Raw genomic sequence first — 13938 nt, 5'->3', positions numbered from 1 at the left:
AAAACCCTATCTATCAATAAATACATGACATCGTTTTTATACAATTCAACCAAAACCCTATCTCTCGATAGGTACATCACATCTTGTTTATACGATTCAACCAAAAACATTTTCTCTCGACATGTACATAAAATCGTTTTTATTCGATTCACCAAAAACCCTATCTCTCGATAGGTACAAGACATCTTATTTATACGATTCGACTAAAAACCCTATCTCTCGATGGGTACATGAAATTGTTTTTATTCAAGTCAACCAAAAACCCTATCTCTTGATAGGTACATGACATCGTTTTTATACAATTCAACCAAAAACTATATATCTCGATAGGTACATGAAATCGTGTTTTTATGATACAACCTAAAACCTTATATTTTGATAGTTAATGACATCGATTTTATAAGATTCAACTAAAAACTATATCTATCAATAGGTGCATGGCATCATATTTATACAATTCATCCAAAAACATAATTCTCATTAAGTACATTACATTAGTTTTATACAATTCATCAAAAAACCTTATATCTCGATAGGTAAATGACATCGTTTTATGCGATTCTACCAAAAACCCTATCTCTCGATAGGTACATGACATCGGTTTTATAAAATTCAAACAAAAACTCTATCTCTCGATAGGTACATAACATCTTTTTTATATGATTCAAAAAAAACTCTATATATAGATCGGTACATGACATTGTTTTTATACGTTTAACATAAAACTATATATTTCGATAGGTACATGACATCGTTTTATACGAATCAACCAAAAAACTCTATATCTCGATAGGTACATGACATCGTTTTTATACGATTCAACCAAAAACTATATATCTCGATAGGTACATGAATTATTTTTTATACGATTCGACCAAATACTATATATCTTACGATAGGTACATGACATTATTTTCATACGTTACAAATAAAAACTCTATCTTTCAATATGTATATGATATCATTTTTATACAATTCAACTAAAACCCTATCTTTCGATAGGTACATGACATCGTTTTTATACGATTCTACCAAAAACCCTATCTCTCGATAGGTACATGACATCATATTTATACGATTCATCCAAAAACCAATCTCTCGATAGGTACATGACATCAGTTTTTACTAATTCAACCAAAAACTATATATCTCGATAGGTACATGAAGTCATTATTTTATGATACAATCTAAAACCTTATCTTTTTATCGTTACATGACATCGAATTTTATAAGATTCAACCAAAAACTCTATCTATTGAATAAGTGAAAGACATCATATTTATACAATTCACTCAAAAATCCCTAATCTCTCAATAAGTACATGACATTACTTTTAATACAATTCAACAAAAACCTTATATCTCGATAGGTAAATGACATTGTTTTATGTTATTATACCTAAAACCCCTATCTCTCGATTGGTACATGACATCATGTTTATACTAATCAAGCAAACCCTATCTCAGCGATAGGTACATGACATCGTTTTTCTACGATTCAACCAGAAACTATGTATCTCGACAGGTACATGAAATCGTGTTTTTATGATACAACCTAAAACCTTATCTTTTGATAGTTACATGACATCGATTTTATAAGATTCAACCAAAAACTATATCTATCAATAATTGCATGACATCATATTTATACAATTCATCTGAATACCATAATTCTCATTAAGTACATGACATTAGTTTTATACAATACAACAAATAACATTATATCTCGATAGGTAAATGACATCGTTTTATGCAATTCTACCAAAAACCCTATCTTTCGATAGGTACATGACATCGGTTTTATAAAAGTCAAACAAAAACTCTATCTCTCGATAGGTACACGACAAAATTTTTTATACGATTCAACTAAAATCCTTATCTCTCAATAGGTACATGATATCGATTTTATAAGATTCAAACAAAAACTTTATCTCTCGATAGGTACACGACAACATTTTTGTAAGATTCATCCAAGAACTCTAACTCTCTATAGGTACATTTCATCGTTTTTTTACAATTAAACAAAATTTCCTATCTCTCGATAGGTACATGACATCTTTTTTATATGATTCAACAAAAACTCTATATATAGATTGGTACATGACATCGTTTTTATACGTTTAACCCAAAATTTTATATCTCGATAGGTACATGACATCGTTTTTATACGTTAAACCCAAAACTCTATATCTCGATAGATACATGACATCATTTTTATACGATTCACCAAAAAACTATATATCTCGATAGGTACATATACTTTTTTATACGATCTGACCAAATACTATATATATTTCGATAGTACATGACATTATTTTTATACGTTACAATAAAAACCCCATCTCTCAATAAGTACATGACATCATTTTTATACAATTCACCAAATCCTTCTTTCGATAGGTACATGACATCTTATTATAGATTCAACTAAAAACCTTCTCTCGATAGCTACATGAAATTATTTTTATTCAATTCAACCAAAAACCTATCTCTCGATAGGTACTGACATCGTTTTTATACAATTCAACCAAAAACTATATATCTCGATATGTACATGAAATTGGTGTTATACGATTTAACTAAAATCCTTATCTCTCAATAGGTACATGACATCGATTTTATAAGATTCAAACAAAAACTCTATCACTCGATAGGTACAGGACAACATTTTTGTAAGATTCATCCAAGAACTCTAACTCTCTATAGGTACATTTCATCGTTTTTTTATAATTCAACCAAAATCTTATCTCTCGATAGTTACATGACATCTTTTTATATGATTCAACAAAAACTCTATATATAGATTTGTACATGACATCGTTTTTATACGTTTAACACAAAACTATATATTTCGATAGGTACACATCAACATTTTTGTAAAATTCATCCATGAACTCTAACTCTCTATAGGTACATTTCATCGTTTTTTTACAATTAAACCAAATTCCTATCTCTCGATAGGTACATGACATCTTTTTTATATGATTCAACAAAAATTCTATATATAGATTGGTACATGACATCGTTTTTATACGTTAAACCCAAAACTCTATATCTCGATAGGTACATAACATCGTTTTTATACGATTCAACCAAAAACTATATATCTCGATAGGTGCATGAATTATTTTTTATACGATTCGACCAAATACTATATATATTTCGATAGGTACATGACATCATTTTCATACGCTACAAATAAAAACCCTATCTCTCAATAAGTACATGATATCATTTTTATACAATTTGAACAAAAACTCTATCTCAATATGTACATGACATTTTTTTATACGATTCAACTAAAAACTTTATCTCTCGATATGCATATGACATCATATTTATACGAATCAACCAAAAACCCTATCTCTCGATAGGTACATGACATCGTTTTATACGATTCAACCAAAACTATATATCTCGATAGGTACATGAAATCATTATTTTATGATACAATCTAAAACCATATCTTTTAATAGTTACATGACATCAATTTTATAAGATTCAACCAAAAACTCTATTTATCAATAAGTACATGACATCATTTTTATATGATTCAACCAAAAACCCTATCTATCAATAAGTACATGACATTACTTTAATACAATTCAACAAAAAACCTTATATCTCGATAGGTAAATGACATCGTTTTATGCGATTCTACAAAAACCTTATCTCTTGATAGGTACATGACATCATGTTTATACTAATCAAGCAAAAACCCTATCTCTCGATAGGTACATGACATCGTTTTTATACTATTCAACCAAAAACTATATATCTTGACAGGTACATGAAATCGTGTTTTTATGATACAACCTAAAACCTTATCTTTTTATAGTTACATTATATCGATTTTATAAGATTCAACCAAAAACTTTATCTATCAATAGGTGCATGACATCATATTTATACAATTCATCTAAAAACCCTAATTCTCGTTAACTACATGACATTAGTTTTATACAATTCAACAAAAATCCTTATATCTCGATAGGTAAATGATATCGTTTTATGCGATTCTACCAAAAACCCTATCTCTCGATAGGTACCTGACATCAGTTTTATAAAATTCAAACAAAAACTCTATCTCTCGATAGGTACACAACGACATTTTTATACGATTCAACTAAAAACCTTATCTCTCATTAGGTACATGACATCAATTTTATAAGATTAAAAAAAAACTCTATCTCTCGATAGGTACACAACAACATTTTTGTAAGATTCATCCAAGAACTCTAACTCTCTATAGGTACATTTCATCGTTTTTTTACAATTCAACCAAATTCCCATCTCTCGATAGGTACATGACATCTTTTTTATATGATTTAACAAAAACCCTATCTATATATAGATTGGTACATGACATCATTTTTATACGTTTAAACGAAAATTTTATATCACGATATGTACATGAACACTTTTAATACGTTTAATCCAAAACTCTATATCTTGATAGGTACATGACATCATTTTTATATGATTCAACAAAAAACTTTATATCTTGATAGGTACATATACTTTTTTATACGATCTGACCAAATACTATATATATTTCGATAGTTCATGACATTATTTTTATACGTTACAAATAAAAACCCCATCTCTCAATAAGTACATGACATCATTTTTATACAATTCAACCAAATCCCTATCTTTCGATAGGTACATGACATCTTATTTATACGATTCAACTAAAAACCCTATCTCTCGATAGGTACATGAAATTATTTTTATTCAATTCAACCAAAAACCCTATCTCTCGATAGGTACATGACATCGTTTTTATACAATTCAACCAAAAACTATATATCTCGATAGGTACATGAAATCGTGTTTTTATGATACAACCTAAAACCTTATCTTTTGATAGTTACATGACATTGATTTTATAAGATTCAACTAAAAACTATATCTATCAATAGGTGCATGACATCATATTTATACAATTCATCCAAAAACCATAATTCTCATTAAGTACATGACATTAGTTTTATACAATTCAACAAAAACATTATATCTCGATAGGTAAATGACATCGTTATATGCGATTCTACCAAAAACCCTATCTCTCGATAGGTACATGACATCGGTCTTAAAAAATTTAAACAAAAACTCTATCTCTCAATAGGTACATAACAACTTTTTTATATGATTAAAAAAAATTCTATTTATAGATCGGTACATGACATTGTTTTTATACGTTTAACACAAAACTATATATTTCGATAGGTACATGACATCGTTTTTATACGTTAAACAAAAAAACTCTATATGTCGATAGGTACATGATATCGTTTTTATTCGATTCAACCAAAAACAATATATCTCGATAGGTACATGAATTATTTTTTATAAGATTCGACCAAATACTATATAAATTTCGATAGGTACATGACATTATTTGCATACGTTACAAATAAAAACTCTATCTTTCAACAAGTACATGATAACATTTTTATACAATTCAACTAAAACTCTATCTTTCGATAAGTACATGACATCGTTTTTATACGATTCCACTAAAAACCCTATCTCTCGATACGTACATGACATCATATTTATACGAATCAACCAAAAAACCTATCTCTTAATAGGTACATGACATCGTTTTTATACAATTAACCAAAAACTATATATCTCGATAGGTACATGAAATCATTATTTTATGATACAATCTAAAACCATATCTTTTAATAGTTACATGACATCAATTTTATAAGATTCAACCAAAAACTCTATTTATCAATAAGTGCATGACATCATATTTATACAATTCATTCAAAAATCCTAATTCTCATTAAGTACATGACATTACTTTAATACAATTCAACAAAAAACCTTATATCTCGATAGGTAAATGACATTGTTTTATCTTATTCTACCTAAAACCCTATCTCTCGATTGGTACATGACATCATGTTTATACTTATCAAGCAAAATCCTATCTCGCGATAGGTACATGACATCGTTTTTATATGATTCAACCAAAATCTATATATCTCGACAGGTACATGAAATCGTGTTTTTATGATACAACCTAAAACCTTATCTTTTGATATTTACATGACATCGATTTTATAAGATTCAACCAAAACCTTTATCTATCAATAGGTGCATGACATCATATTTATACAATTCATCCGAATACCATAATTCTCATTAAGTACATGACATTAGTTTTATACAATACAACAAATAACATTATATCTCGATAGGTAAATGACATCGTTATATGCAATTCTACCAAAAACCCTATCTTTCGATAGGTACATGACATCGGTTTTATAAAAGTCAAACAAAAACTCTATCTCTCGATAGGTACACGACAAAATTTTTATATGATTCAACTAAAAAACCTATCTCTCAATTGGTACATGACATCGATTTTATAAGATTCAAACAAAAACTTTATCTTTCGATAGGTACACGCAACATTTTTGTAAGATTCATCCAAGAACTCTAACTCTCTATAGGTACATTTCATCGTTTTTTTACAATTTAACCAAAATCCTATCTCTCGATAGGTACATGACATTTTTTTTATATGATTCAATAAAAACTCTATATAAAGATTGGTACATGACATTGTTTTATACATTTAACACAAAACTATATATTTCAATAGGTACATGACATCGTTTTTATACGTTAAACACAAAACTCTATATCTCGATAGATACATGACATCATTTTTATACGATTCAACCAAAAACTATATATCTCGATAGGTACATGAATTCTTTTTTATACGATCTGACCAAATACTATATATATTTCGATAGTACATGACATTATTTTCATACGTTACAAATAAAAACTTTATCTCTCAATAAGTACATGACATCATTTTTATACAATTCAACCAAAACCTTATCTTTCGATATGTACATGACATCTTATTTATACGACTCAACTAAAAACCCTATCTCTCGATAGGTACATGAAATTATTTTTATTCAATTCAACCAAAAACCCTATCTCTCGATAGGTACATGACATCGTTTTTATACAATTCAACCAAAAACTATATATCTCGATATGTACATGAAATTGTGTTTTTATGATACAACCTAAAACCTTATCTTTTGATAGTTACATGACATTGATTTTATAAGATTCAACTAAAAACTATATCTATCAATAGGTGCATGACATCATATTTATACAATTCATCCAAAAACCATAATTCTCATTAAGTACATGACATTAGTTTTATACAATTCAACAAAAACATTATATCTCGATAGGTAAATGACATCGTTTTATGCGATTATACTAAAAACCCTATCTCTCGATAGGTACATGAAATCGGTTTTGTAAAATTTAAATAAAAACTCTATCTCTCGATAGGTACACGACGACATTTTTATACGATTCAACTAAAAACCCTATCTCTTAATAGGTATATGACATCGATTTTATAAGATTCAAACAAAAACTCTATCTCTCGATAGATACACAACAACATTTTTGTAAGATTCATCCAAGAACTCTAACTCTCTATAGGTACATTTCATCTATTTTTTACAATTCAACCAAATTCCCATCTCTCGTTAGGTACATGACATATTTTTTATATGATTTAACAAAAACTCTATATATAGATTGGTACATGACATCGTTTTTATACGTTTAACACAAAACTATATATTTCGATAGGTACAAGACATCGTTTTTATACGTTAAACCCAAAACTCTATAACTCGATAGGTACAAGACATTGTTTTTATACGATTCAACCAAAAATTATATATCTCGATAGATACATGAATTCTTTTTTATACGATTTGACAAAATACTATATATATTTCGATTGTACATGACATTATTTTCATACGTTACAAATAAAAAACTTTATCTCTCAATAAGTACATGACATCATTTTTATACAATTCAACCAAAACTCTATCTTTTGATAGGTATATGACATCTTATTTATACGATTCAACCAAAAAGCCTATCTCTCGATAGGTACATGAAATTGTTTTGATTCAATTCAACCAAAAAGCCTATCTCTCGATAGGTACATGACATCGTTTTTATACGATTCAACCAAAAACTATATATCTCGATAAGTATACAACAACATTTTTGTAAGATTCATCCAAGAACTCTAACTCTCTATAGGTACATTTCATCGTTTTTTATAATACAACCAAATTCCCATCTCTCGATAGGTATATGACATCTTTTTTATATGATTTAACAAAAACTCTATATATAGATTGGTACATGACATCGTTTTTATACGTTTTACACAAAACTATATATTTCGATAGGTACATGACATCATTTTTATATGTTAAACCCAAAACTCTATATCTCGATAGGTACATGTCATCGTTTTTATACGATTCAATCAAAAACAATAAATCTCGATAGGTACATGAATTATATTTTATAAGATTCGACCAAATACTATATATATTTCGATAGGTACATGACATTATTTTCATACGTTACAAATAAAAACCCTATCTTTCGATAGGTACATGACATCGTTTTTATACGATTCCACTAAAAACCCTATCTCTCGATAGTTACATGACATCGATTTTATAAGATTCAACCAAAAACTCTATCTATCAATAGGTGCATGACATCATATTTATACAATTCATCCAAAAACCCTAATTCTCATTAAGTACATGACATTACTTTTATACAATTCAACAAAAAACCTTATATCTCAATAGGTAAATAACATCATTTTATGTGATTCTACCAAAAACCCTATCTCTCGATAGGTATATGACATCAGTTTTATAAGATTCAAACAAAAACTCTATCTCTCAATAGGAACACGACTTAATTTTTATACGACTCAACTAAAAACCCTATCTCTCAATAGGTACTTGACATCGTTTTTATAAGATTTAAACAAAAATCCTATCTGTCGATAGGTACACGACAACATTTTCGTAATATTCATCCAAAAAATCTAACTCTTTATAGGTACATGACATTGTTTTTTTACAATTATACCATAATCCTATCTCTCGATAGATACATGCCATCTTTTTATTTAATTCAACAAAAAATCCATATATAGATAGGTACATGACATCGTTTATATACATTTAACCGAAAACTATATTTTTTGCTAGGTACATGACATCGTTTTTATACGTTAAAACCAAAACTCTATATTTCGATAGGTACATAACATCATTTTTATATGATTCAACCAATAACTATATATCACGATAGGTACATGAATTCGTTTTTATACTATTCAACCAAAAACCTATCTCTCGATAGGTACATGACATCAATTTTATACGATTCAACCAAATACAATATATCTTTCGATAGGTACATGATATCATTTTCATACGTTACAAATAAAAACCCTATCTATCAATAAGTACATGACATCGTTTTTATACAATTCAACCAAAACCCTATCTCACGATAGCTACATGACATCTTTGATAGGATCGACTTTATCAATAGAGACGGGGGTCTGGCAATTGATGAAGGCTTATGAAAAAATGGTTTGAAAGAAATCTTGTTAGGGATTTAATTCACTTTCTATTCTACGCAAACCCTTGTAAACACTTGAAACATAGTCAAGTGCGGAATGTTTACTTGGATTTGAAGCTTAAGATGAAAAATGAGAAGATGACAGAAAGGAACAACAAACCAATTTGTTTATGGATGTTCGGAGCAAACTCTCCTACGTCACCCCTTCTTCCAACCACCGGAAGGATTCTCTATAATATGATTCGAATCAAATACAATTTGTACACACTTAGCTCATTATTGAACAGAACACACTCTGTTCAACTTAAAAGATGAAGAATATCACTCAGCTAAAGGATGCTTTGATTCTAACCCTCTCTTGATTAAAACACAGTACAATCAGGAAAGTAACTTCATAATATGAATGTTCAAAGGCTTTATTTCTCAGTAATTTCAGTAAAAAAGATGATCGACTGATTTCTCTCTCTATGATTCCGGTTGTTCGTCCGTTGTCCTTAGGAATCTTTAAATATGCATAGGTACCAACGGTCGAATCTTCAGAATGATACGTGGCACTCTTCCATTGGAACGCCTCCATAGTACACAACAGACACTGGATACTGGGATCGTGGCCGTACACAACAGGTACTTCAGAGATTTACCTACAAAACAAGTAGTGGGAAGGATATTCGCTTACGTGTCATTTGTTGATTGGTTGCATCGGGCTGTCGTACTTATCTTCACTAGAAAGTGGAGCAAAAGTAGTGTACAGCTGTAGCACGTGGGTAGGTGGGTGCTAGCTTCAACCAACTGCTTAAGGAAACAATTAGACGTATTTCAATTAGATGACCTCGTCTAATGAAATCAAACGTCCCCTTCTAATAATATACTCCATTAGACCACCTGGTCTAACGGGATTAGACTTACGTCTAATTACAATCACTTCAGACTAATTTGAAGGAGTTAGACTGCACGTCTAACTTTCTCTTTTTCTATTAGACTGCACGTCTAACTCTATGATTTAAACTACACGTCTAATTACGGTTCTACTTTAGACTAATCTGAAGGAGTTAGACTATATATACGTCTAACTTTCATAATCCATTAGACTGCACGTCTAATTCCGAAATCCATTAGACTGCACGTCTAATTCCGAAATCCATTAGACTGCACGTCTAACTCCACGAGTTAGACTGCACGTCTAATTACGAGAAACATTAGATTGCACGTCTAACTCCACTGAGTTAGACTGCACGTCTAGTTACGGATCCATTAGATTGCACGTCTAACTCCACGAGTTAGACTGCACATCTAATTACGGATCTATTATACTGCACGTCTAACTCCACGAGTTAGACTGCACTTCTAATTACGGATCCATTAGACTACACGTCTAACTCTGATAGGATCGGCTTTATCGACAGAGACGGGACTCTGGCTATTGATGAAGGCTTATGAAAAACGGTTTAAAAGAAATCCTGTTAGGGATTTAATTCACTTTCTATTCTACGCAAACATTTCTAAACACTTGAAACAGATTCAAGGCGGAATTGTTTACTTGGGTTTGAAGCTCAAGATGAAATATGAAAAGATGACAGAAATGAAGAACAACAGTTTGTTTATGGATGTTCGGAGAAACTCTCCTACGTCACCCCTTTTTCCAACCACCAGAAGGATTCACTATAAATGATTCGAATCAAATATAGTTTATACACACTTCACTCACTATTGAATAGAACACACTCTATTCAATATACAATATGAAGAATATCACTCAGCTAAAGGTGTTTTTGATTCTAGCTCTCTCTTGTTTCACACACAGTACAATCAGAAAGCAACTTCACAGTATGAATATTAAAATGCTTGAATTCAGTAAGCAAGATGATAGAATAGCTTTCTCTTCAATCAGTTCGGCAGATTGTCCGTTGTCCTTAGGATTAGATAAATACTTGGCAGAGACTAACAGTCAAATCTTTTAGAATGATACGTGGCACTCTTCCATTGGAAAGCCTCCATTGTACACAGTAGGTTCTGAGCACAAGGATCGTGGCCGTACACCACTTGTAGTGCGCCAAATATTCCATCAGAGATGTACTTGCAGAACAAGTAATATGAGGAAAATTCTCTTACGTGGCATTCGTTGGTTGGTTGCATATATCTGTTGTACTGATCTTCACTAGAAAGTGGAGCAGGAGTAGGGTACAGCTATAGCACGTGGGTAGGCGGGTGCTAGCTTCAAGCATACTGCTTAAACTTAGCATTAGACGTATTTCAGTTAGATAGATTGTGAAAATCAGTCTAATGAAATCAAACGTCCCCGTCTAATAACAGAGTCCATTAGACCGCCTAGTCTAATAGAATTAGACTTACGTCTAATTACAATCACTTCAGACTAATCTGAAGGAGTTAGACTTACGTCTAACTTTCACTTAATTAGACTACACGTCTAATTATCCAATAACCATTAGACTGCACGTCTAACTCCACTGAGTTAGACTGCACGTCTAATTCCGGTTGTACCTCAGACTTGTCTGAAGGAGTTAGACTTACGTCTAACTTTCACTTAATTAGACTACACGTCTAATTATCCAATAACCATTAGACTGCACATCTAACTCCACTGAGTTAGACTGCACGTCTAATTCCAAATATATTAGACTGCACGTCTAACTCCGCTGAGTTAGACTACACGTCTAATTCCGAATACATTAGACTACACGTCTAATTCCGAGATCTATTAGACTGCACGTCTAACTCCGCTAAGTTAGACTACACGTCTAATTCTGTGATCTATTAGACTGCACGTCTAACTCCGCTGAGTTAGACTGCACGTCTAATTCTTTGCATTCATTAGAAAGCACGTTTAATTCTTTGCATTCATTAAACTGCATGTCTAACTCCGCTGAGTTAGACTGCATGTCTAATTCTTTATATTCATTAGACTGCACATCTAACTCCACTGAGTTAGAGTACACGTCTAATTCTTTGCATTCATTAGACTACACGTCTAACTCCGCTGAGTTAGACTGCACGTCTAATTCTTTGCATATGAAGCCAAAATCATTCTAGTGACCCTCATTAGAGCCAAGTCTTATGAAATATGATTTCGATACACCTGCATCAAAACTCATAAGTCATTTCATCATCAAAATCTCAATGGTTAAATTATTTCAACACTTAGTCAAAATAATTTGACCCAACAATTTCCCCCTTTTTGATGAAGAAATTGAAAACCTGCATATATATACCAAAATATGCATTCATCATATAAATAAAACAAACCCTTGTTCACTTACATAAAACTTCCAAAAACCAATATTCAGAAAATTATCAAACAAACATTGTTTGAAAGACTTAAATAGAGTAGAAGAAAAAAAGTTATTGTTCTTCCCTATTTACTCGAGGATCGGTTGGGCTCATGTCTTGGTCGGTTAACATGTTGAGAAAAGGAGGAAAACTGCGACCACCACGACTGCTTCCACTTAATCTACCACCACGATCACCACTACTGGCACGACCTCCTTGATCAACACCAGATAGCCTACTACGGCCACCACCACTACTTCTGCCTCCACGATCACCACCGCTTCGACCTCCACGATCACCATCGCTTCGACCTCCACCTCTATTGGTTGGCCTAGGATTATTATCGTTGCTTGGAGATCGCCTGGATCTAGTGTCGGTTGACACACCGTCACTTGTTCTTCTTGACTCGCCTTGGGTGATTCTAGGTTGATCTCTTTCAGCATTAGTCTTACGTTCTCCTTTGCTTGAAACTTCCTTGCAATGGAGTCAGCAAATTCATGTCGTTCACTATCATTTCTACTTAAACAATCCTGAATTTCCACCATCTGATTCTTCACCAGACTGAATTCATCCAAAGTCTCCCTATGACGATCATCATTGATGTGCCTTTCAAGGTCCATCATTTCAGATTGACGGCTGAAGAGCTTCTTTTCAAACTTGGAGAAGTTTAAATTTGAGACATGAGTCTCATATGTGTTCTTCTTCAGGGTGTTATCCAATTCCGTAAGGACTTTGATAACCTCGGCAAAATCCTTTCTTTCTTCTTCCTGGGTGTTCAAGGCCTTTATCATACGTTACAAATAAAAATCCTATCTATCAATAAGTACATGACATCGTTTTTATACAATTCAACCAAAACCCTATCACTCGATAGGTACATGACATCTTGTTTATACGATTCAACCAAAAACCCTTTCTCTCGATAGGTACATAAAATCGTTTTTATTCGATTCACCAAAAACCCTATCTCTCGATAGGTATATGACATTGTTTTTTACGATTCAACTAAAAACCCTATCTCTCGATAGGTACATGACATCATGTTTATACGAATCAACCAAAAACCCTATCTCTCAATAGGTACATGACATCGTTTTTATACGATTCAACCAAAAACTATATATCTCGACAGGTACATGAAATCGTGTTTTTATGATACAACCTA

General features: G+C 31.5%; 1 pseudogene; it reads right to left on the bottom strand.

Moving 5' to 3' along the window:
* LOC124917812 overlaps positions 1 to 13393 on the bottom strand; it is a 22209-nt pseudogene extending 8816 nt beyond the window's left edge.
* Between the last annotated feature and the right edge of the window lie 545 nt (positions 13394 to 13938).

This window comes from Impatiens glandulifera, unplaced genomic scaffold, assembly GCF_907164915.1.
Source record: "Impatiens glandulifera unplaced genomic scaffold, dImpGla2.1, whole genome shotgun sequence".
Lineage (NCBI taxonomy): Eukaryota > Viridiplantae > Streptophyta > Magnoliopsida > Ericales > Balsaminaceae > Impatiens > Impatiens glandulifera.
Note: the sequence above shows the minus strand (reverse complement) of the source record. Positions and strands in the feature narration are given on the sequence as shown.